The sequence below is a fragment of the Amblyraja radiata genome, chromosome 21 (genome assembly GCF_010909765.2).
Source record: "Amblyraja radiata isolate CabotCenter1 chromosome 21, sAmbRad1.1.pri, whole genome shotgun sequence".
Taxonomy (NCBI): Eukaryota; Metazoa; Chordata; class Chondrichthyes; order Rajiformes; family Rajidae; genus Amblyraja; species Amblyraja radiata.
In genome coordinates, this window is record NC_045976.1 from 41,490,225 (window position 1) to 41,517,270 (window position 27,046).

Genomic DNA, 27,046 nt, shown 5'->3' on the forward strand with positions numbered 1-27,046 from the left:
TGTAATTGTTATATGGTTATATGTTATAAGGCAGGAGAATGGGATTGAGAGGGAAAGATAGATCAGCCATGATTGAATGGCGGAGTAGACATGATGGGCCGAATGGCCTAATTCTGCTCCTGTGTCTGATGGTCTTATGGTCCAACATGGCCAGGTGGTCCTAGTGTAGATGGGGCATCTGGATCAGGATGGGGAAGGTGGGCTGAAGGGCCTGTTTCCATTCTGTATGTCTCTGTGACTCTATAACTCAAAATCCCTGCTGAGGCAAGTTAAAAGTTTGTCTCAAACGATCCACTGGAATTCTACTCCTTGAGGAAGGGTTTCTCTGACATTGGACTCCTGTTGTTAGCAGAAGACAGGTAACATGATTAAAGGGTTTCACGTGAAGACTGCAACTTCCCAGCAATTCACTGTTTTCCCAGGAAGGATTGATCTGGAAAACAAATCTGCAATTCGGGAATTATCAATTCAATATCATTGTCAATATTGTGGTTCGGAAGAGCATTGGCTCATTTGGGCTGAAATTAGAGACTTCCTCCCACGCTTAGAATGTATCTACCATCTTGTCTGTGGAGGGTAGACAACAATGCTGTAGAAACTCAGCGGGTGCAGCAGCATCTATGGAGCGAAGGAAATAGGCAACGTTTCGGGCCGAAACCCTTCTTCAGACTGACATCTTGTCTGTGGAATTCTCTGCCCCAGAGGACGGTGGAGGCCGGTTCTCAGGATACTTTCAAGAGAGAGCTAGATAGGGCTCTTAAAGATAGCGGAGTCAGGGGATATGGGGAGAAGGCAGGAACGGGGTACTGATTGGGGATGAACAAATATCTTCAAATTCGTGATTATCTGAAAAAATATACAAAAGACTATCATAATATGCCTACCGACTTACTGGATGAAGCAATGAAGACAAAGGCGGAATCAGCGAATCTAATATCGTACCTATATAACATCATCTTAAACATAGAAATACCCACAACTGATGGAATTAGAAGAGACTGGGAACAAGAATTAGCTATAAAAATGTCAAAAGAGAGCTGGGATAATCACTTACTACAGGTGCATAAATGCTCGATCAACGTACGACATACTCTCATCCAATTCAAAACATTACATAGACTATATTATTCAAAAACTAAAATAAATAAACTCTTCCCTAATGTCTCACCCATCTGTGATAAATGTCTGTGTCAAGAAGCTACCATAGCGCATTCTTTTGTTTTTTGTACAAAAATCCAAAAATTCTGGTATGAAATGTTTGACATCTTTACAAAATTAATCAAAATAAAACTGGTACCAAAACCAGAATGGATCATTTTTGGAATATCGGAAGGAAACCCTGAACTAAACGTGTTTCAGAAGAATTGACTCAATTACGGGCTAATAATGGGGAAAAAAGCTCATACTTAAATTCTGGAAAAATGCGCCCACACCAACAATAAAAATGTGGATATCAAATATGTTTGCAACACTACATCTGGAAGAGATGAGATTCCTCTTAGCAGGCAAAGCAGACCAATTCCAAAAGACGTGGTCTACGTTTTTGGAACTATTACAAGCATGAGGTGCAATAGTAATTTAATAAATAAATAAATAAATAAATAAATGGTGCCAGGATCTGGCAACGGGGGGTAAAACAACAAAAACAGACTTGGTTGGTAGTCCCCTTTCTGCGGAGTTTAATGTTATAATAGAGCGATTGTTTCTCCTTTCTTTTTCCTTCTTTTCTAGGGTCTACTTTCTTTCTTTACTTCCGTCTCTAACTTCTTTTCTAAGGGGCTTTCTTTTCTCAACACTCTCCTGCACCTTCACGACTCTTGCGCACTTTCCTTACTTCCTTTACTTCTATCCTTTTTTTAAAGCTCAAAAAATGAAGCGGTACAAAAAATGTATTAAGACATATGTGTTGTGTATTATTGTAACTTACCGTACTTCTAATTAAAAAATTTTTTTTAAAATAAAAAAAAGAATGGCAGTGCTGGCTCGAAGGGCCGGATGGCCTAATCCTCCACCTACTGTCTATTGTCTATTGTCTATCTTCATGTGTAAGAAGGAGAGAAGGGTCTTGACCCAAAATATCACCTTTACTCCGGAGATGCTGCCTGACCCGTTGGGTTACTCCAGCACTCTGTGAAACGTCACCTATCCATGTTCTCCACAGATGCTGCCTGACCCGCTGAGTTACTCCAGCACTCTGTGAAACGTCACCTATCCATGTTTTCCACAGATGCTGCCTGACCCGCTGAGTTACTCAAGCACTCTGTGAAACGTCACCTATCCATGTTCTCCACAGATGCTGCCTGGCCCGCTGAGTTACTCCAGCACTCTGTGAAACGTCACCTATCCATGTTCTCCACAGATGCTGCCTGACCCGCTGAGTTACTCCAGCACTCTGTGAAACGTCACCTATCCATGTTCTCCACAGATGCTGCCTGACCCGCTGAGTTACTCCAGCACTCTGTGAAACGTCACCTATCCATGTTCTCCACAGATGCTGCCTGACCCGCTGAGTTACTCCAGCACGCTGTGAAATGTCACCTATCCATGTTCTCCACAGATGCTGTCTGACCTGCTGAGTTACTCCAGAACTTTGTGACTATCCTCTTTTATCTTCATACTGGTTATCAGATGAAGCTCATCACTTTAGCTCTGGGAACTGGGAAGACAAGAGCAGAATAAAGTCACAGTGATACAGCGTGGAAACAGGCCATTCGGCCCAACTTGCCCACTCCGCCCAACATGTCCCATCTACACTAGTCCCACCTGCCTGCGTTTGGCCGATATCCCTCCAAACCTGTCCTATCCATGTACCCAAAATTGCTGGAGAAACTCAGCGGGTGCAGCAGCATCTATGGAGCAAAGGAAATAGGCGACGTTTCGGGCCGAAACCCTTCTTCAGACTGATGGGGGGTGGGGGGGAGAAGGAAGGAAAAGGGGAGGAGGAGGAGGAGGAGGAGGAGGAGCCCGAGGGCGGGCGGATGGGAGGGTGGGAGGAGACAGCTAGAGGGTTAAGGAAGGGGAGGAGACAGCAAGGGCTAGCAAAATTGGGAGAATTCAATGTTAATGCCATCCGGACGCAAGGTCCCCAGGCGGAATATGAGGTGCTGTTCCTCCAATTTCCGCTGTTGCTCACTTTGGCAATGGAGGAGACCCAGGACAGAGAGGTCGGATTGGGAATGGGAGGGGGAGTTGAAGTGCTGAGCCACCGGGAGTTCAGGTAGGTTATTGCGGACTGAGCGGAGGTGTTCGGCGAAACGATCGCCCAACCTCCGCTTAGTCTCACCGATGTAAATCAGCTGACATCTAGAGCAGCGGATGCAGTAGATGAGGTTGGAGGAGATACAGGTGAACCTTTGTCGCACCTGGAACGACTGCTTGGGTCCTTGAATGGAGTCGAGGGGGGAGGTGAAGGGACAGGTGTTGCATTTCTTGCGGTTGCAACGGAAAGTGCCCGGGGAGGGGGTGGTGCGGGAGGGAATGGAAGAATTGACGAGGGAGTTGCGGAGGGAGCGGTCTTTGCGGAAGGCAGACATGGGGGGAGATGGGAAGATGTGGCGAGTGGTGGGGTCACGTTGGAGGTGGCGGAAATGGCGGAGGATGATGTGTTGTATTTGCCGGCTGGTGGGGTGAAAGGTGAGGACCAGAGGGACTCTGCCCTTGTTGCGAGTGCGGGGATGGGGAGAGAAAGCAGTGCTACGGGGTATGGATGAGACCCTGGTGTGAGCTTCATCTATGGTGGCGAAGGGGAATCCCCGTTCCCTGAAGAACGAGGACATTTCCGATGCCCTGGTATGGAATGTCTCATCCTGGGAACAGATGCGGCGTAGGCGGAGGAATTGGGAGTAGGGGATGGAGTCTTTACAGGGGGCAGGGTGGGAAGACGTGTAGTCCAGATAGCCATGTGAGTCAGTGGGTTTGTAATGTATGTCGGTCAGGAGTCTGTCCCCTGCGATGGAGATGGTGAGGTCAAGGAATGGTAGGGAAGTGTCGGAAATGGTCCAGGTGTATTGGAGTGCCGGATGGAAGTTGGTGGTGAAGTGGATGAAGTCAATCAGTTGTGTGTAGGTGCAGGAGGTGGCCCCAAAGCAGTCGTCAATGTAACGGAGATAGAGGTCGGGGATGGGGCCCTGGTACGTATTGAACAAGGATTGTTCAACGTACCCGACAAAGAGGCAGGCATAGCTGGGGCCCATGCGTGTGCCCATAGCTACGCCTTGTGTTTGAAGGAAATGGGAGGAGTCAAATGTAAAGTTGTTGAGGGTGAGGACCAACTCCGCTAAGCGGAGGAGAGTGTCAGTGGCTGGGTATAGGTTGCTCCTCTGGTCGAGGAAGAACCGGAGGGCTCCGAGGCCATCCTGGTGGGGGATGGAGGTGTAGAGTGACCGGACATCCATGGTGAAGATGAGGGGGTGAGGGCCCAGAGAGTGGAATGCATGGAGGCGGCGGAGAGTGTCTGAGGTGTCTAGAACATAGGTGGGGAGGGATTTGACCAAGGGGGATAGTATGGAGTCAAGGTATGTGGAGATGAGTTCGGTGGGGCACGAACACGCAGAGACAATGGGTCTGCCGGGAGAGCCGGGTTTGTGGATTTTGGGGAGAAGGTAAAAACGGGCCGTGTTGGGCTGGGGAACGATGAGGTTGGAAGCTTGGTCGGGCAGGGCGTGGGAATTGATGAAGTCGGTGATGGTGCTAGAAATGGTGGCCTGGTGCTCGTCAGTGGGGTCATGGTCCAAGGGTAAGTAGGAGGAGGTGTCCGAGAGTTGGCGCGTGGCCTCAGCTTTGTAGAGATCGACGCGCCAGACTACCACGGCACCTCCCTTGTCGGCTGGAAAAGGTGTACCCGTCTGAATGTTTCTTAAATGTTGTGATACTCCCAGCCTCAACTACCTCCTCCAGCAGCTTGTTCCATACACCCACCACCCTTTGTGTGAAAACATTACCCGTCAGATTCCTATTAAATATTTATTCCTCTCACCTTAAACCTGTGTCGTCTGGTCCTCGATTCCCCTACTCTGGGCAAGAGACTCTGTGCATCTACCCGATCTATTCCTCTCATGATTTTGTACACGAATGGTAAATAAATAAAATCAAGAAATTTAGATAAATGAAGAATATTATTTTATTGTACATAGTAACAGACAATCCTGCTGTCTGTTCCACTTGTGACATTGTTCAGTAATGATACTGTACAGCACCGTTCACTGATTTAGATTTAGAGTTAGATTTAGCTCTTGGGGCTAAAGGAATCAAGGGATATGGGGACAATAGACAATAGGTGCTGGAGTAGGCCATTCGGCCCTTCGAGCCAGCACCGCCATTCAATGTGATCATGGCTGATCATCCACAATCAATACCCCGTTCCTGCCCTCCCCATATCCCCTCACTCTGCTATCTTTAAGAGCCCTATCTAGCTCTCTCATGAAAGAGAATCGGAATCCACCGCTCTCTGAGGCAGAGAATTAATGGGACGGGCTGTCGATTTGTGTTGAGATTTACGTCCAGGCTAACTGGGAGAGAGATTAGCTCGAGTGCTGGCAACTCCTTGTGTGTAACGGAACAGAACTCTCTAAAGATGAAACAATTCATGCTGATCGAACGCAAAGGATAATGTTTAGACAATAATAGACAATAGGTGCAGGAGTAGGCCATTCGGCCCTTCGATCCAGCACTGCCATTCAACGTGTTCATGGCTGATCATCCACAATCAGTACCCCGTTCCTGCCTTCTCCCCATATCCCCTGACTCCGCTGTTTTTAAGAGCCCTATCTAGCTCTCTCTTGAAAGCATCCAGAGAACCGGCCACAGAATTCCACAGACTCACAACTCTCTGTGTGGAAAAAGTGTTTCCTCATCTCCGTTCCAAATGGCTTACCCCTTATTCTTAAGGGGAGAAGGCAGGAACAGGGTACTGATTGTGAATGGTACACAAAAAAGCTGGAGAAACTAAGAGGGTGCAGCAGCATCTATGGAGCGAAGGAAATAGGCAACGTTTCGGGCCGAAACCCTTCTTCAGACTAATGAATATATTGGGATTGTTTGGGATGCTTGCCACATTTCACATGGGAATTAAAGCTTGTCTGGAAGGAACATTACTCCGCAAGCCCCCACCTCTTGGGCATTGACACTATCTCACGTCATGTCTGGATGTGATATTGGTTCAATGAGCCGAGACTGATCCCCGAGATCACTCGATTAGTCATCTCCCTTGAAATATATGATGGTCCAATTTATACACCAAGAACAAACCAGACTCATAGAAGACTTCATCCGTCAATCCTGTGGTTAAATCTCCAGAGTGCTGGAGTAACTCAGCGGGTCAGGCAGCACCTGTGGAGAACATGGATAGGAGCTAATTGGCTTGGTATAATTGCCATTTGTCTAGAGCGTGTGTAGGATAGTGCTGAAGGGCCTGTTTCTGCACTGTATCTCTAAAGTCTAAAGTGTTTGATAAAAATGTGATTATCTTTTGTTTCAAAACTGGGGAAAGAAAAAATATTATATAGCACATGGTATCGCAACAAACAGGTGAAGTTAGACACAAGGAACTGCAGATGCTGTTTTGGCCAAAAAAAAAAGTGCTGGAGTAACTGAGCGGGTAAGGCAGCATCTGTGGAGAACATGGATAGGTGACGTTTCACAGAGTGCTGGAGTAACTCAGCGGGTCAGGCAGCATCTGTGGAGAACATGGATAGGTGACGTTTCACAGAGTGCTGGAGTAACTCAGCGGGTCAGGCAGCATCTGTGGAGAACATGGATAGGTGACGTTTCACAGAGTGCTGGAGTAACTCAGCGGGTGCAGCAGCACCTATGGAGCTAAGGAAATAGGCAACGTTTCGGGTCGAAACCCTTCCGGGTTTCGGCCCGAAACGTTGCCTATTTCCAGAAGGGTTTCGGCCTGAAACGTTGCCTATTTCCTTCGCTCCATAGATGCTGCTGCACCATAACTCAACGGGTCAGGCAGCATCTGTGGAGAACATGGATAGGTGACGTTTCACAGAGTGCTGGAGTAACTCAGCGGGTCAGGCAGCATCTGTGGAGAACATGGATAGGTGACGTTTCACAGAGTGCTGGAGTAACTCAGCGGGTCAGGCAGCATCTGTGGAGAACATGGATAGGTGACGTTTCACAGAGTGCTGGAACCCGGGTCTCTGGCGCTGTGACTCTACCGCTGGGCCACCGCGATGCTCCCAGTTGCAAAGGTTGAAAAAATGAATCATGGTGCACATGAATAAGAGAGAAATACTCTTTAAATTTCCCTGGGAAAGGTCTTGTGTTTTTTGCAAGTGTCGTGATTAATTAGTCGCATATATGTTCACCAATTATCCAAGCACACAGTGGCTAATTGGAGCAAAATGAAAACACATTAATTATAAGGTGACGTTTTTTTCTCCCCTCCAAATTAACAAGCTGAAAACGTTTATAAAAGCTAACTAATAGTTGGGGACTATCTCACTGGTGTTAATAGACTGGAAGTAGAATCCCATTGATCAGTTCACCGTTTGCAGAATATTACTCGTTAAAACTCATTCCAGGGTAGCTCTTAGTTATATAATAATCTACGAAGCTTGAGCCAGTTTAGTTTATTGTCACGTGTACTGAGGTACAGTGAAAGGCTTTTGTTGCGTGCTAACCAGTCAGCAGAAAGATAATACCTCTTGAATCGAGCCATTTACAGTGTACAGACACAGGATAAATGGAATAACGTTTAGTGCAAGGTAAAGCCAGCAAAGTCCGATCAAGGATAGTCCGAGGGTCCCCAATGAGGTGGATAGTAGTTCAGGACCGCTCTCTGGTTGTGGTAGGATGGTTCAGTTGCCTGATAACAGCCGGGAAGAAACTGTCCCTGAATCTGGAGGTGTGTGTTCGTTTTCACATTTCTGTACCTCTTGCCCGATGGGAGAGGGGAGAAGAGGGAGTGGCCGGGGGTGAGACTGGTCCTTGATGATGCTGCTGGCCTTGCCGAGGCAGTGTGAGGTGTCGATGGAGTCGATGGAAGGGAGGTCAGTCTGTGCTAAACGGAGTGAAGTGAATAAATAATGGGCAGAAAAACGATGTGACAGGGATTGAATCTCTCAGTTTAACGCACTCACGACGATCTATTTCTTGCACATCTTTCATTCATTGCTGGTGAATAATTGCCTGTTTATCCTGCAGCCCATTCTCCTATTGTTAAGCAGCGTGGGGAATAAACTAATGTGCTTTCATAATGTTCCATTTTACACAACCGATGGTAATTCCATCAATGCCACGATGTTTTCCTAAATTACTTTTTACCAATCACCCTGCTGGACTTTGATTTATCACAATTGCCCTTCACAAATTATTTAATGAATTGAGTATAGTGGAACTCGAGATCAAATTAAATGAACAATCATTCAGCCGTCATTTTACATTTCGGGAATAGATTTTATTTAAATGTATATGCCCTGGAGGTAAAAGCTATTTTTCCTGTCGATGTAAAGAGAAACTATTCTCATAGAAGCTGTTGTACCGGCTTCAAAGTCATCTTGTTGAGTCTCATTGTTTGCAACTCGTTTTCATCCGGCCCACAGCTAATGTAGAGGGAGCAGCACTTCATATTCCGCTTGGGTAGCTTACGCCCCAGCGGTATGAACATTGATTTATCCAATTTCAGGTAGTCCCTGCTTTCTCCCTCCTTCCCCTCCCCTTCCCAGCTCTCCCACAGCCCACTGTCTCCGCATCTTCCTTGCTTCTTCCTGCCCCCCCTCCTCTGAAGAAGGCTCTCGACCCGAAAGGTCACCTATTCCTTCGCTCCATAGATGCTGCTGCACCCGCTGAGTTTCTCCAGCATTTTTGTCTACCTTTCGATTTTTCCAGCATCTGCAGTTCCTTCTTAAACATGTAACAATTCTTTCTTGAACATCACAGCTAACAATGGCCTGTTTCCTTTATCAGTGTTACATTTCCGCATATCTTTCATTCATTTGTCCTATGTCTCAATATCTGTATCATTCGATTCCCTTTCCCCTCAGTCTGAAGAAGGGTCTCGACCCGAAACTTCGCCCATTCCTTCTCTCCAGAGTCTCTTCCTGTCCCGCTGTGTTACTCCAGCATTTTGTATCTATCTCCAGTTTAAACCAGCATCTGCAGTTCCCTCCGGGGCACTAATTGAAGCACGACAAAAGCAGGTACGCGATGTAATGGTGTTGCCTTGGCTTAGAACGGGCATACTTTCACACAGCAACTCCAGAGCCAACAAGATCATGGGAGACCCCTTCCACCCCAGCAACAGACTGTTCCAGCTGCTACGGTCAGGCAAACGCCTCCGTTGCCCTGCTGTGAGAACGGAGAGGATGAGAAGGAGTTTCTCCCCAGCGGCCATTAGGACTGTAAACTCCTATCTCACCAGCGACTAACTTTACTGAACCACTCTACTGTGTGTGGTGTCTTTTTTAAATTGCTGGGGTTTTTTTAATCCTCCCACAAATATGTAATATGTGATTCTGTTCCATTCTGTTTTGTAGTTTGTTTTTTTTGCACAATCGCAAGCATTGCCACTTTTCATTTCACTGCACATCTCATATGTGTATGTGATGAACAAACTTGACTTGACAAAAGACACCTTCGAATGGACAAAAACAGTCTATGTAGGCAGTGTCTCTAGTCTTGTGTTTGTGAATTTCCCTTGATATCCCCTCAAACATGTTAATCAACTTATTGTGCGTACATGGGCCTGCAGATCTGAGGAAGGATGTGCCGTTCTCTGGAGAAGGTCCAGAAGAGGTTTACGAGAATGATCCCAGGAATGAATGGGTTAACATATGGTGAGCGTTTGTCGGCGCTGGGCCTGTGCTCGCTGGAGATTAGAAGGATGAGGGGGAACCTCGTTGAAACTTACTGAATATTGAAAGGCCTGGATAGAGTGGATGTGGAGAGGATGTTTCCACTAGTGGGAGAGTCCCTGCCACAGAGGGCAGTGGAGGCCAATTCACTGGATGGATTTAAGAGAGAGTTAGATAGAGCTCTAGGGCCTAGTGGAATCAAGGCATATGGGAGAAGGCAGGCACGGGTTATTGATTGGGGATGATCAGCCATGATCACAATGAATGGCGGTGCTGGCTCGAAGGGCCGAATAGCCTCCTTCTGCACATATTTTCTATGTTTCTAATAGACAAAAGCTGAGGTGAGAAAGAGACAACAGGGTCTCAGATAAGGAGGGACAAGGAGGAAATGTAAAGCCACCTCCATCATTCCTCTGGCTTCACATCTCTCTCCTCTTCTGTCCTTATCTCAAAGCCTTATGGGCCTGTCCCACTTACACAACTTTTTCGGCGACTGCCGGCACCCGTCATAGGTCGTGGCAGATCTCCGAAAATTTCCAACATGTTGAAAATCCAGGGGGAGAGAGGGGAGAGGGGGAGAGAGAGAGGGGAGAGCGGGAGAGAAGAGGAGAGCGGGGGAGAGAAGAGGGGAGAGAAGAGGGAGAGGGGGAGAGAAGTGAGAGGGGGAGAGAGGGAGTAAAGAGGAGAGAGACAGAGAGGGAGGAAGGAGGGGGGAGAGAGGGAATGTGGGGCGCGAAAGAGGAAAGGGGGAGGAGAGAGAGAGGCCCGATGCCGAAGGAGGAGAGAGAGAGAGATGGAGGAGGAAGGGGAAGAGAGATGAGGTGAGGAGAGAAGCGAACAAGGGGAGAGAGAGAGAGAGGGGAGAGAGGGGTGAAAGTGAAAGAGAGATGGAAGGAAGAAGGGGAAGAGAGAGAGAGGGGGAGAGAGACAAGGGGGGACGGAGAGAGCGACAAGGAGGAGAGAGAGAGATGAGGAAGAAGGGGAGAGAGAGGGGGAGATGGAGAAAGAAGAGGAAGAAGTGGAGAGAGGGAGAGAGAGAGAGAGAGAGACAGAGAGAGGGAGAGAGAGATGGAGGAGGAAGGGGAGAGAGTGTGAATCAGTAAGCTGTATCATATTGCTTAACTGAACACAAATAAGAAAGCAGTAACACAGCATGTGAAGCATTTATACGGAGTTGATCCACGCAACAACATTTCACATTTCAAATAATTGCTGGTGGAAATCTTCGGCTAAACTTGGAACGACAAAATCTCTCGGAGAATTAAAAAACCCTGAGAGAGCGCAGATTTCTTGGAGAGTGAATCGTTTATGAGGTGCACAGAGTTTGGATTTCAACAGCTGTATGTTAAAGTGAAGCAGATGTGTCAAGCATTTGGGCAAATGACAGATGCAAATGAATCCGTTGAAACTTTCCGTGTTGATAATAATAATAATGGATGGGATTTATATAGCGCCTTTCTAATACTCAAGGCACTTTACATCGCATTATTCATTCACTCCTCAGTCACACTCGGTGGTGGTAAGCTACTTCTGTAGCCACAGCTGCCCTGGGGCAGACTGACGGAAGCGTGGCTGCCAATCTGCGCCTACGGCCCCTCCGACCACCACCAATCACTCACACACATTCACACACATTCACACACAGGCAAAGGTGGGTGAAGTGTCTTGCCCAAGGACACAACAACAGTATGCACTCCAAGCGGGATTCGAACCGGCTACCTTCCGGTTGCCAGCCGAACACTTAGCCCATTGTGCCATCTGTCGATAGAATCGGGACACTTGGTCACCGCACTTTTTATTTTGTTTATTTTTAACCAAAAATGATTTATCCGCCTAATTACAATAATATGTACAGTACGAAATAAATCAAAACAAAATTTACCACCGTAATACACCACAAATTAATATATTCTGAGGAATCCTAATCTGAGGAAAGACATTCTTGCCATGGAGGGAGTACAGAGAAGGTTCACCAGACTGATTCCTGGGATGGCAGGACTTTCATATGAAGAAAGACTGGATAGACTCGGCTTGTACTCGCTAGAATTTAGGGGAGATCTTATAGGATAAGAGGGGATCTCATTGAGGGGAGATCTTATAGGATAAGAGGGGATCTCATTGAAACATATAAGAAACATATAAGATTATTAAGGGTTTGGACACGCTAGAAGAGAGAAATAGATAGGGCTCTTTAAAAATAGCGGAGTCAGGGGATATGGGGAGAAGGCAGGAACGGGGTACTGATTGGGGATGATCAGCCGTGATCACATTGAATGGCGGTGCTGGCTCGAAGGGTCGAATGGCCTACTCCTGCACCTATTGGCTGATCAGCCAAAAAAGGCTGGCAGTATCATGAAAGACCCACACCATCCGGGCCACACACTCATCTCCCTGCTACCTTCAGGTAGAAGGTACAGGAGCCTGAAGACTGCAACAACCAGGTTCAGGAATAGTTACTTCCCCTCAGCCATCAGGCTATTAAACCTGGCTCGGACAAAACTCTGATTATTACCAACCACTTTCTGTTATTTGCACTATCAGTTTATTTATTCATGTGTGTATATATTTATATCATGGTATATGGACACATTTATCTGTTTTGTAGTAAATGCCTACTATTTTCTGTGTGCTTAAGCAAAGCAAGAATTTCATTGTCCTATACAGGGACACATGACAATAAACTAACTTGAACTTGAACTTGAACTATTGTCTATTGTCTAAATGTAAAATTGTCCCCAGTGTGAGTGGGATAGTGTTAGTGTGCGGGGATCGCTGGTCGGAGTGGACGAGGTGGGCTGAAGGGCCTGTTTCCGCGCTGTATCTCTGAACTAAACAACACAGAAAATACAAGCTGAGACAACTACCCAATCTCACGGCAAACAGCTGCCTGAGCTACGAGGATGTTGCCAGGACTCGAGGGTGTGAGCTGCAGGGAGAGGTTGAGTAGGCTGGGACTATTCCTTGGAGCACAGGAGGGTGGGGGGGGGGGGGAAGGGCATGTGATCTTATAGAGGTGTATAAAATCATGAGAGGTATAGATGAGGTAGACGCACAGAGTAATAAAAATAAGCATAATCCCGTATAATAAATATTAGATTGAAACATAACGCACAGTGAATTATGATGCAGATGCTGAATGAAGGGTCTCCACCCGAAACGTTGCCCATTCCTTCTCTCCGGAGATGCTGCCTGTCCCATTAGACAATAGACAATAGGTGCCATTCGGCCTTTCCAGCCAGCACCGCCATTCAATGTGATCATGGCTGATCATCCATAATCAGTACCCCGTTCCTGCCTTCTCCCCATATCCCCTGACCAGGGGCGGAAAACCCGGGCGGGGCCAGAGGGGACACGTCCCCCCCCCCATGTTTTGATTGGTGGGGGACATCCCCCCAAGTTTTTGTGATCCCGATTTTAAAATTTCCGCTTTTAGCGCTGGTTTGAGCCTCCAAAGCCTCGCGTGTGTGTGTGAGCGTGCGCATGCGCGCGTGGCCGCCAAAATATTGTGTCCCCCCGTCCCCTCCATGTTTTGATAGTGAGTTCCGCTCTTGCCCCTGACTCCGCTATCTTTAAGAGCCCTATCTAGCTCTCTCTTGAAAGCATCCAGAGAACCTGCCTCCACCGCCCTCTGAGGCAGAGACTCCGTTATCTTTAAGTGACCCACTTGGGTTTTCTCCGGGTGCTCCGGTTTCCTCCCACACATCCCAAAGACGTGCGGGTTTGTAGGTTAATCGGCCCCTCTGTAAATTGCCCCCTAGTGTGTGGGGAGTGGATGCGAAAGTGGGATAACATGGAGCTAGTGCAAGTGTACGGGGTGATCGGTGGTCAGCGCGGACTCGGTGGGCCGAAGGGCCTGTTACCGTGCTGAATCTTTAGTTTGCGATAGACCGGCCAAACACCTTCTAATAAGACTAGGAACAATGGTATAAAATAAAAAAATGCAGCTCCATGAGCTGCCAGCATTCCCAGAGAGCTTGGTCTCAAGCGAGCTTTTTTAGACCCAGAGTTGCCATGGCAACGCTGGGTTGGCTGGAGATTTAATGAAGGCCCAGAGACAAATCTAGCAGGAAGGCAGGGCATAGGTGGTCTACATCAAGCTGCCAGCAATCACAGGCCACTTCATAAACCCAGCTCCCACAATTTTCCTATCGTTTTCACATTTAGTATTAGTTTTGGTTCAGAGATGCAGCGCGGAAAGTGGCCTTTTCGGCCCAAGCCGACCGGCGATCCCCGCACACTAACGCTATCCAACGCACGCAAGGGACAATTTTACATTGATGCCAAGCCAATTAACCTACAAACCTGCACGTCTTTGGAGTGTGGAGATCTCGGGGGAAATCCCACGCAGGTCATGGGGAGAAGGTGCAAAACTCTGTACAGACAGCGCCCGTGGTCGGAATCGAACCCGGGTCACCGGCGCTGTGAGGCAGCAACTCTACCGCTGCGCCACCGTGCCGCTCAATCTAAGGGGAGCAAACAATTCATGGCTGGGGTGGATGTTGGGACTGAGGCTGTTCATACTGTCATCATCATAGAGTCGCAGAGAGTGGAAACAGACCCAACTTGCCCACACCGGCCAACAATGTCCCATCTACACTAGTCCCACCTACTTGCATTTGGCCCATATCCCTCTAAACCTGTCCTATCCATGTGCCTGTCTAAATGCTTCTTAAACATTGCAATAGTCCCTGCCTCAGCTACCTCCCCGGGCATCTCAATAGACAATAGACAATAGGTGCCATTCGGCCCTTCGAGCCAGCACCGCCATTCAATGTGATCATGGCTGATCATCCAAAATCAGTACCCCGTTCCTGCCTTTTCCCCATATCACCTGACTCCGCTATCTTTAAGAGCTCTATCTAGCTCTCTCTTGAAAGCATCCAGAGAATTGGCCTCCACTGCCCTCTGAGGCAGAGAATTCCACAGACTCACAACTCTCTGTGTGAAAAAATGTTTCCTCATCTCTTAAATGGCTTACCCCTTATTCGTAAACTGTGGCCCCTGGCTCTGGACCCCCCCCCCCCCCCAACATCGGGAACGTGTTTCCTGCGTCTAGCGTGTCCAAACCCTTAATAATTTGATATGTTTCAATAAGATAGAAAGTCCAAAGTAATTGAGGCAGAAACTCTAACGGTAGTAAAAAGACAAGGATAGATACATCGATAGGAACGGATGTGGGCCAAACGCGGTAAAGTAGGATGAGCTTAGATCTCAGCTTGGTCATAGAAACATAGAAACATAGAAAATAGGTGCAGGAGGCCATTCGGCCCTTCGAGCCAGCACCGCCATTCATTGTGATCATGGCTGATCGTCCCCAATCAATAACCCGTGCCTGCCTTCTCCCCATATCCCTTGATTCCACTAGCCCCTAGAGCTCTATCTAACTCTCTCTTAAATCCATCCAGTGACTTGGCCTCCACTGCCCTCTGTGGCAGGGAATCCCACAAATTCACAACTCTCTGGGTGAAAAAGTTTTTTCTCACCTCAGTCTTAAATGGCCTCCCCTTTATTCTAAGACTGTGGCCCCTGGTTCTGGACTCGCCCAACATTGGGAACATTTTTCCTGCATCTAGCTTGCCCAGTCCCTTTATAATTTTATATGTTTCTATAAGACACCCCCTCATCCTTCTAAACTCCAGTGAATACAAGCCTAGTTTTTTCAATCTTTCCTCATATGACAGTCCCGCCGTCCCAGGGATCAATCTCGTGAACCTACGCTGCACTGCCTCAATCACAATTACTCCACCCATCTGCCAACCCATCTCCCCCTCCCCCCCCTCACATGTATCCACCCATCACTCATCAGGCTGTGTCCCACCCCCCTGTTACAATGTCTGATGGAGGGTCCTGACCCAAAGCGTTGCCTGTCCATTCCCTCCACCGATACTTCCTGACGCGCTGAGTTCGTTTCAATCTTTCAGAATGGACAAGTTGGGCCGAAGGGCCTGTTTCTCTGCTGTATGAATCTATGATACACACAAGTTGAGTAACCACAAACCATACCATAGGAGATTGGCTTGTTATAGATTATAAATAATATATTAGCATTCATCGTCTCGTGATGCCAATATTAATTTCAATACTTTACCATTAGTTCTTCATTACTCTCGATAACAGAATGAATAATAAAGTAGACTGATCTAATGATTTACTAATTGCTTGTTTTACTTGCTCTTCATCAAATCTTGACCCCAACATAATCCTCTCATGGCAATTCACTCAGGGCTCATCTCATTGTTTGCACAGAAGTGCTTGCAGAGGATTCAGCTTGTTCTGACATCGAGCTATCAGACTTCATTAACCTTCACCAGCTCTCTGTTAAATTATCTATTTGTTCTTTTTTATCTGGTCTAAAATACTATGCAGCAGCCAGCATGCAGGAGACGAGGAGGAATTTCTTTAGTCGGAGGGTGGTGAATCTGTGCGATTCATTGCCACAGACGGCGGTGGAGGCCAAGTCAATGGGTATTTTTAAGGCAGAGATAGATAGATTCTTGATTAGTACGGGTGTCAGGGGTTATGGGGAGAAGGCAGGGGAATGGGGTTGGGAGGGAGAGATAGATCAGCCATGATTGAATGGCGGAGTAGACTTGATGGGCTGAATGGCCTAATTCTGCTCCTATCATTTATGACTTTATAATCCAATGGTTCTCTGGTGTGAAAACTCAGCTGGGAATCGTGGGAAAGACAATTTCCTGCCGTTCTTTTCCGATTGAATGCAAATAGTCGAAAATAGGAATAGAAATCCCTCCTCATCTCCTTCCTAAAGGAACGTCCTTTATTTCTGAGGCTGTGCCCTCTAGTCCTAGACTCTCCCACCAGTGGAAACATCTTCTCCACATCCACTCGATCCAGGCCTTTCACTATTCTGTAAGTTACAATGGGGTCACCCCTCATCCTTTTAAACTCCAGCGAGTACAGGCCCTAGTGCTGTCAAACGCTCATCATATGTTTAATTTAGTTTAGTGATACAGTGCGGAAGCAGGCCATTCGGCCCACCAGGTCCGCGCCATCCAGCGATCCCCGCACATTAACACTATCCCACACACACTAGGGACAATTTTTACATTTACACCAGGCTAATTAACCTACAATCCTGCACGTCTTTGGAGTGTGGGAGGAAACCGAAGATCTCGGCGAAAACCCGCGCAGGTCACGGGGAGAACGTGCAAACTCCGTACAGACAGCACCCGTAGTCAGGATCGAACCCGGGTCACCGGCGCTGTGAGGCAGCAACTCTACCGCTGCACCGCCGTGCCATGTCCATGATGACTAAGAAATACTCAGGGGGTCTTATGCATGGATAGAGAAATGATCAAATAAATGAATAAAGTCAAGATAAATGCTAATGAAAATAAATATAACAAAATATCACAACAAATGAAAACTTTTGTGAACAAATGGTAAATGGACAGTTAGATAAATAGAGAGTTGGAGAGATATGCTTGTGAGTTGCACTATCAGAAACATTGTTTTATGGTTGATCATCAAAAATCATTACCCCATTCCTGCTTTCTCCCCATATCCCTTGATTCCGTTAGCCCCAAGAGCTAAATCTAACTCTCTGCTGAAAACATCCAGTGAATCGACCTCCACTGCCTTGAGAATTCCACAGATTCACAACTCACTGGGTGTAAAAGTTTATTCCTCATCTCTGTCCTGTTCCTGGTGATAAAGGGACCATTTTGTTTACGTCCATGTGGTACATTTGACGGAGGTTCTAAACTCATAAGAGCAGTCAGGCATGTATGTTGTAATTAGCTGGCCAAGCCTGCCTGGCTGCTTTGGTGAACACAACACCCCTGCCTTAAAAATACTCAGGCAGCAAAAGGCGGTTTCCCCTGAGACCCATGGAAATTGGTTACATGTGAGCCCCTCCCAGCCTCAAGCAAGTCCTGCACTTCCATTTTGGAAATTAGTCAAAGGTTCAATAAGTCATAGGAGCAGAATTAGGCCATTCGGCCCATCGGGCGGCAGTGGTAGAGTTGCTGCCTCACAGCACCGGAGACCCGGAGTTCTATCCCGACTACGGGTGCTGACTCTACGGAGTTTGCACGTTCTCCCCGTGACCTGCGTGGGTTTTCTCCGAGATATTCGGTTTCCTCCCACACGTGCAGGTTTTGTAGGTACAAGTTTGTTGGCTTGGTGTTAAATGTGAGATTGTCCGTAGTATGTGTGTGGTAGTGTTAGTGCGCGGGGATGGCTGGTCGGCGCGGACTCGGTGGGCCGAAGGGCCTGTTTCCGCGCTGTATCTCTAAACCTAAACTAAAAAAAAATGTCAACACTTCCGACTCAATTCAGTGACAGCCTTCTAACTGTAAATGCAAATGAAAAGCTGTGGTTCAAATGAAACGTAGAAGACAGAAAATTTCAGAAAGGATTGACGATGTGCCGTGTGGGAAAAATGGAGATCAGCCTGTGTTAGTATCGCTGTTGAATCACCATCGAATGAGTCAGACTCACAAATATTGCCTGGCTGGGAACGCAATGTCCTTTTAATGTCGATTGACTTCCTCGAGAAGTATGGTTTCAGCTTGCTCGTAAGGCTTTCAACACAGAGTGAAGTGTGCAGGGTTGAAATTGACCTCGACTACACAATCTCGGCAACCTTCTGGGCATTTTTGGAATAACTTAAGAGCTTCCCACAAGTCTTGGAAACCAGGTATAGGCATGCTTAAAGGGCAATGACACCAGTTTTCAATGTCAGTTTAGTATTAGTTTTAGAGATACAGCGTGGACAATATACAATAGGTGCAGGGGTAGGCCATTCGGCCCTCGAAGGGCCGAATGGCCTACCCCTGCACCTATTGTCTATTGTCTCTTTTCGAAGCTTCCGGCGACAATCAGTGGGAGCCATCACTTGTTGTAATAGATGATGGTGAGTTGGATGGTCAGCCATGATCATATTGAATGGCGGTGCAGGCTCGAAGGGCCGAATGTACCTATTTTCTATCCTTCTATGTTTCTATGTGACAGCAGAATTAGCTCGGGATACGTCTAGCTTCCTGCCCCGCGCCTTGGGCACTTCTGCTATGGGGCCGTTGTATTGATGAATGTGGATGAACCATTGCTGGAACATTTTAAAAGGCAAGATGCCAATATTTACGCACTCATTTGTTCCTTGTACAAAACTTCATCAATTTTGGTGTAATATATTTGATATATTCGCAAAGCTATTTAAAATAAAAAATGGAGCCTAATACTGAAATGATTATATTTGGAGTAAGGGGAGACGGGAATAAATTAAAACTCATTCTTTAATTATGGGTTAATAATAGCAAAAAAACCTATACTTACATTTTGGAAAAATGCTAATACACCAACATTTAAAATGTGGATCAGTAATATGTTGGACACAGCACATTTGGAAGTAACGAGACTCCTCCTAATAGATAAACAAGACCAATTCTTGATGAGTTGGTCTCCATTTATTGATTTCTTGGAGTCATGTCGTGCAACAATATCGTAAAAATTAAAAGTTTCAGGTAAGGGTGAAAGACGATCTAGAATATAAAAATCATCTCCTTGTGGCGATTGGACAAACTTCCTCCTGCTTTCCCTCCTCACTTATTTCTTTTCTTCATAGAAACATAGAAAATAGGTGCAGGAGTAGGCCATTCGGCCCTTCGAGCCTGCACCGCCATTCGATATGATCATGGCTGATCATCCAACTCAGTATCCTGTACCTGCCTTCTCTCCATACCCCCTGATCCCTTTAGCCACAAGGGCCACATCTAACTCCCTCTTAAATATAGCCAATGAACTGGCCTCAACTACCTTCTGTGGCAGAGAGTTCCACAGATTCACCACTCTCTGTGTGAAAAATGTTTTCCTCATCTCGGTCCTAAAAGATTTCCCCCTTATCCTTAAACTGTGACCCCTTGTTCTGGACTTCCCCAACATCGGGAACAATCTTCTTGCATCTAGCCTGTCCAACCCCTTAAAAATGTTGTAAGTTTCTATAAGATCCCCCCTCAATCTTCTAAATTCTAGCGAGTACAAGCCGAGTCTATCCAGTCTTTCTTCATATGAAAGTCCTGCCATCCCAGGAATCAGTCTGGTGAACCTTCTCTGCACTCCCTCAATGGCAATAATGTCCTTCCTCAGATTTGGAGACCAAAACTGTATGCAATACTCCAGGTGTGGTCTCACCAAGACCCTGTACAACTGCAGTAGAACCTCCCTGCTCCTAGAAACATAGAAATTAGGTGCAGGAGTAGGCCATTCGGCCCTTCGAGCCTGCACCGCCATTCAATATGATCATGGCTGATCATCTAACTCAGTATCCCGTACCTGCCTTCTCTCCATACCCTCTGATCCCCTTAGCCACAAGGGCCACATCTAACTCCCTCTTAAATATAGCCAATGAACTGGCCTCGACTACCCTCTGTGGCAGGGAGTTCCAGAGATTCACCACTCTCTGTGTGAAAAAAGTTCTTCTCATCTCGGTTTTAAAGGATTTCCCCCTTATCCTTAAGCTGTGACCCCTTGTCCTGGACTTCCCCAACATCGGGAGCAATCTTCCTGCATCTAGCCTGTCCAACCCCTTAAGAATTTTGTAAGTTTCTATAAGATCCCCTCTCAATCTCCTAAATTCTAGAGAGTATAAACCAAGTCTATCCAGTCTTTCTTCATAAGACAGTCCTGACATCCCAGGAATCAGTCTGGTGAACCTTCTCTGCACTCCCTCTATGGCAATAATGTCCTTCCTCAGATTTGGAGACCAAAACTGTACGCAATACTCCAGGTGTGGTCTCACCAAGACCCTGTACAACTGCAGTAGAACCTCCCTGCTCCTATACTCAAATCCTTTTGCTATGAAAGCTAACATACCATTCGCTTTCTTCACTGCCTGCTGCACCTGCATGCCCACTTTCAATGACTGGTGTACCATGACACCCAGGTCTCGCTGCATCTCCCCTTTTCCTAGTCGGCCACCATTTAGATAATAGTCTGCTTTCCTGTTTTTGCCACCAAAATGGATAACCTCACATTTATCCACATTATACTGCATCTGCCAAACATTTGCCCACTCACCCAGCCTATCCAAGTCACCTTGCAGTCTCCTAGCATCCTCCTCACAGCTAACACTGCCCCCCAGCTTCGTGTCATCCGCAAACTTGGAGATATTGCCTTCAATTCCCTCATCCAGATCATTAATATATATTGTAAATAGCTGGGGTCCCAGCACTGAGCCTTGCGGTACCCCACTAGTCACTGCCTGCCATTGTGAAAAGGACCCGTTTACTCCTACTCTTTGCTTCCTGTTTGCCAGCCAGTTCTCTATCCACATCAATACTGAACCCCCAATGCCGTGTGCTTTAAGTTTGTAAACTAATCTCTTATGTGGGACCTTGTCGAAAGCCTTCTGGAAGTCCAGATACACCACATCCACTGGTTCTCCCCTATCCACGCTACTAGTTACATCCTCGAAAAATTCTATAAGATTCGTCAGACATGATTTACCTTTCGTAAATCCATGCTGACTTTGTCCAATGATTTCACCACTTTCCAAATGTGCTGCTATCCCATCTTTAATAACTGACTCTAGCAGTTTCCCCACTACCGATGTTAGACTAACTGGTCTGTAATTCCCCGTTTTCTCTCTCCCTCCCTTCTTAAAAAGTGGGGTTACGTTTGCTACCCGCCAATCCTCAGGAACTACTCCAGAATCTAAAGAGTTTTGAAAGATTATTACTAATGCATCCACTATTTCTGGAGCTACTTCCCTAAGGACTCTGGGATGCAGCCTATCTGGCCCTGGGGATTTATCGGCCTTTAATCCATTTAATTTACCCAACACCACTTCCCGGCTAACCTGGATTTCACTCAATTCCTCCAACTCCTTTGACCCGCGGTCCCCTGCTATTTCCGGCAGATTATTTATGTCTTCCTTAGTGAAGACGGAACCAAAGTAGTTATTCAATTGGTCCGCCATATCCTTGTTCCCCATGATCAACTCACCCGTTTCTGACTGCAAGGGACCTACATTTGTTTTAACTAATCTCTTTCTTTTTGTACTTGTACATATCTTGTACATATGAATGCTAACATACCATTCGCCTTCTTCACTATTTCCTTTTTCTGTTTCCTACGCACGCACACTAGTCTATCCTTCATTCTTTACTACTTTTTCTTTTTCTCTTCTTACTTTTCTCTTTTTAAAAAAAAAAAGGAAGTTGTACACAGAATGTAATATGTTAACATAATTTTGGGAACCTGTAACCACTGTATTGTACTTCTAATAAATAAAATAAAAAAAATAAAAAAAGGCAGATGATCTTTCTCTGTACACTCCAGCAGAATAAGAGAGGAAGACTGCATCAACTTTGATAGATCTCATCTAAATAATTGCTATTCAGTAGAGTGCTTGCTTCATTGAGTCACAGTCAGCTGAACACACTCAGAACGACACACAGTGTTCTTCGAAGGGACATTGACACGGTGTTCTTAAGAGGGAAATGTATGATGTACAGTACTTAAAATAGATGTAGTGTTTACACCCGGGTTACAGCACGGTGGCGCAGCGGTAGAGTTGCAGCCTCACAGCGCCAGAGTCAGCTTGGTCCTGACTTTCGGGTCGAGACCCTTCTTCAGACTGAGAGTCAGGGGAGAGAAGGAAACTAGAGGTATGAAAGGGTACGGAACAAATCAGAGCCGGCCAAGGAAAGGTGGAGCCCACAATGGTCCATTGTTGGCTGTGGAAGAGGTGATAACAAAGGTAGAACAGTGAGACTAGCAATAAATCCGTATATTTTATACCTCTAGTTTACCCATCCTCTGACTCCCAAAGTGTCTCGACCCTGAAACGTCACCTATCCATGTTCTCCACAGATGCTGCCTGACCCGCTGAGTTACTCCGGCACTCTGTGAAACGTCACCTATCCATGTTCTCCACAGATGCTGCCTGACCCGCTGAGTTACTCCAGCATTTCAGTCTATCTTCAGAGTAAAGCAGTTCCTTCCGACACATAAAACAGTACAGCACAGGAAGGGGCGCTTCGGCCCGCAATCGTTGTGTTGCACATGATGCCTAGTAGCTGGTCTGAAGAAGGGTCTTCAGAGGGCAGTGAGTGTCAGGTGACGTGTAGAGGGATATGCGTGCAGGCAGATGAAACCGATTTAACTGGGGATCACATGTGAGAAAGAACTGCAGATGCTGGTTAACATCGAAGGTGGACACAAAGTGCTGGAGTAACTCAGCGGGACAGGCAGCATCTCTGGAGAGAAGAAATGGGTGACGTATCGGGTTGAGACCCTTCTTTCGGCACTGACTCGGTGGATACTCAGACGGCAGTGGAGGCCAATTCTCTGGATGTTTTCAAGAGAGTTGGATAGAGTTAAAGATAGCTGAGTCAAGGGCCTGTCCCACCGGCATCATTGACTGACGTATCAGGTCACCGAAAAATTTGCGGCGTGATGACGTATTTACGTGCGGTGTTTTTTTAAATGTCGCAACTTTTTTTTTGGTCGCCCCTGGATTTTGAAATGTTCAAAATCTTTTGGCAACCCTGATATGACGCCGGCAGTCGCCGAAAAATTCGCCAAGTGGGACAGGCCCTTCAGGGGATCTGGAGAAAAGGCAGGAACAGGCTACTGAGTGTGGATAATCAGCCATGATCAGTGAATGGCGGTGCTGGTTCGAAGGGCTGAATGGCCTACTCCTGCACCGATTGCCTATTGTCCACGCTGTATCTCTAAAGCTAATACTAAACTGACATTGAAAACTGGTGTCATTGCCCTTTAAGCATGCCTATACCTGGTTTCCAAGACTTGTGGGAAGCTCTTAAGTTATTCCAAAAATGCCCAGAAGGTTGCCGAGATTGTGTAGTCGAGGTCAATTTTAACCCTGCACACTTCACTCTGTGTTGAAAGCCTACGAGCAAGCTGAACCATATTTCTCGAGGAAGTCAATCGACATTAAAAGGACATTGTGTTCCCAGCCAGGCAATATTTGTGAGTCTGACCCTACGCACACCGGGGACTGTTTTACATTTATACCAAAGCCAATTAACCTACAAACCTGCACGTCTTTGGAGTGTGGGAGGAAACCGGAGGAAACCCACGCGGGTCACGGGGAGAAGGTACAAACTCCGTACAGACAGCGCCCATAATCAGGATCGAACCCGGGTCTCTGGCGCCGTGAGGCAGCAACTCTACCGCTGCGCCACCGTGCCGCCCTCTAGTAACATGAGTCCAATTACTGTATATTCCTGATGTTCAGAAACTTTCTGTGCATGACCTGCCTTGAGCTGGAAATGTTAGATGATCGACAAAACCTTATCCTGCTTAAATTGGTGTCCGTCTGCTGTTTGGCAGCCACCATAATTCTGCTATTCGCAGTCAATTAATAGGAGATAGCGAGCGCTCTCCGAAGCGAGGGATCTCAAGAGAGAACCCATGGACTGATGGCACCACCCAGTGGCAAGGATCGCTCAGATGCATTTTCTCATCCCTTTGTTAAACATAAAAAGGATGAGAGGGAATCTTATTGAAACATATAAGATTGTTAAGTGTTTGGACACGCAAGAGGCAGGAAACATGTTCCCGATGTTGGGGGAGTCCAGAACCAGGGGCCACAGTTTAAGAATAAGGGGTAAGCCATTTAGAACGGAGATGAGGAAACACTTTTTCACACAGAGAGTTGTGAGTCTGTGGAATTCTCTGCCTCAAAAGGCGGTGGAGGCCAATTCTCTGTATGCTTTATAGAGATAGATCTTAAAGATAGCAGAGTCAAGGAATATGGGGAGAAGGCAGGAACGGGGCACTGATTGTGGATGATTAGTCTTGATCACAGTAAATGGCGGTGCTGGCTCGAAGGGTCGAATGGCCTACTCCTGCACCTATTGTCTATTGTCTATTGTCTAAAATCAATGCCTTGCCTAAGCGAGCAAGAAAGTACTTGAAATTCTGCTTCAGTCCTGGGCCTCCTCCAATGTCAGAGTGAGGCCACACGTAGACTGGAGGAACAGCACCTCATATTTCACTTGGGCAGCTTACACCCCAGCGGTATGTATATTGACTTCTCTAAACTCAAGTAACCCTTGCTTTCCCTCTCTCTCCATCACCCTAATCGTCCTGCTAGTTTGCATCCCTACATCCCACCTCTTCCACAGCCAACAATAGACCATTGTGGGCTCCACCTTGCCAGGGTTTCAGTGCCGGCTCTGATTTGTTCTGAATCTTTTCGTACCTCTAGTTTCCCCTCTCCCCCGACTCAGTCTGAAGAAGGGTCTCGACCCGAAACATCACCTATTCCTTTTTTCCAGAGATGCTGCCTGTCCCGCTGAGTTACTCCAGCATTTTGTATACATATTTGGTGTAAAGCAGCATCTGCAGTTCCTTCCTACACATATCTTATTTAGCTTGGTTCAGTTTAGTTTAGTTTAGATTAGTTCAGTTCCGTTTAGTTTATTGTCACGTGTGTACCGAGGTACAGAGAAACGCTTTTGTTGCGCGCTAACCAGTCAGCGGAAAGACAATACATGATTACAATCGAGCCGTCCACAGTGTACAGATACATGATAAAGGAATAACAATTTAGTGATTGATAAACTGTAGTGAAGTCCGATCAAAGATAGTTGGAGGGTCTCCAATTATGTTGATAGTAGTTCAGGACCGCTCTCTGGTTGTGGTAGGATGGTTCAGTTGCCTGATAACAGCCGGGAAGAAACTGTCCCTGAATCTGGAGGAGTGCGTTGGTTTTCACACTTCTGTACCTCTTGCCTGATGAGAGAGGGGAGAAGAGGGAGTGACCGGGGGTGAGACTGGTCCTTGATGATGCTGCTGGCCTTGCCGAGGCAGCGTGAGGTGTAGATGGAGTCGATGGAAGGGAGGTCGGTTTGTGAGATGGTCTGGGCTGCGTCCACAATTCTCTGCAATTCTCTTCTAATAACTCTTATACTCAATATCCGATGAAGGCAAGTATATCATATGGTTTCTTCACTACTCTGTCAGCTTGTGTTGTCATTTTCAGGTAGTTAAAGACTCGGAAAGTTGTAAAGGCCATTAGGTCATAAGTGATAGGAACAGAATTAGGCCATTCGGCCCATCATGTCTACTCCGCCATTCAATCATGGCTGATCTATCTCTCCCTCCTAACCTCATTCTCCTGCCTTCTTCCCATAACCCCTGACACCCGCACTAATCAATAATCTATCAATCTCTACCTTAAAAATATCCATTGACTTGGCAATGAATTCCACAAATTCACCACCCTCTGGCTAAAGAAATTCCTCCTCATCTTCCTAAAGGAAGGATCTTTAATTCAATAAAAAGGAAGGAACTGCAGGTGCTGGTTTAAACCAAAGACGGAGACAAAATGCTGGAATAACTCAGTGAGACAGGCAGCATCTCGGCAGAGAAGGAATGGGAGACGTCTCGGGTCGAGACCCTTCTTCAAACTCAGACCAGACTTTAGACTGAGTCTGAAGAAGGATCTCGACTCGAAACATCAGCCATTCCTACTATCCAGAGATGCTGCCTGTCCCGCTGAGTTACTCCAAAAAATGTAATTTGTTTGAAACCAAAAGAAAATGGCTTTTCAGCCATCTAAATCTTTTCTCTGCAGCTTCATACGCTTCCTAATGAACGTTTAAGGCAGGAACTATGTGCTAGAGCATTTCAATGTTCTCATTAATTTAATTAAATCAGTATTACCTTTCCACAAGTAACCTCTGTGCTTCATTAAGGCTTTCATTTCCGTGAAAAATTCATCCAAGAGCAGCAAAAATATACTGCGTAGGAAAGAACTGCAGATGCATAGAGTGCTGGAGTAACTCAGCGGGTCAGGCAGCATCTCTGGAGAGAAGGAATGGGTGACACAAAATGCTGGAGTAACTCAGCGGGACAGGCGGCAATGCATCTCTGGAGAGAAGGAAAGAAAAAAATATTGTTTGCTTTACATATTATAGATACATAGAAAGTACTGTGGGTGCAGGAGTAGGCCATTCGGCCCTTCGAGCCTGCACCGCCATTCAATACGATCATGGCTGATCATCCAAAATCAGTATCCCGTTCCTGCTTTCTCAGTACCCAGTTCTGGCTTTTTCCCCCATATTCCTTGATATCTTCACCTATCATTACTTTAAGGATACATACAGCATAGAAACAGGCCCTTCGGCCCATGGTTTCCATAGCAACCATCGATCCATCACCTGTTCACACTAGTTCCATGTTATCCCACTTTCCTATCCACTCCCGGCACACTAGGGGGCAATTTTAAACGGAGGCCAATGAACCCA

At 46.5% G+C, this 27,046-nt stretch overlaps 1 long non-coding RNA gene across 1 annotated transcript; it reads left to right on the forward strand.

The window, feature by feature from the left end:
- Positions 1-1,167: 1,167 nt before the first annotated feature.
- LOC116984949 lies at positions 1,168-18,973 on the forward strand. Its single transcript, XR_004415188.1, has 3 exons — positions 1,168-1,187; positions 15,707-15,709; positions 18,891-18,973. It is a non-coding gene; the product is annotated as an uncharacterized LOC116984949 (long non-coding RNA).
- Positions 18,974-27,046: the final 8,073 nt, after the last annotated feature.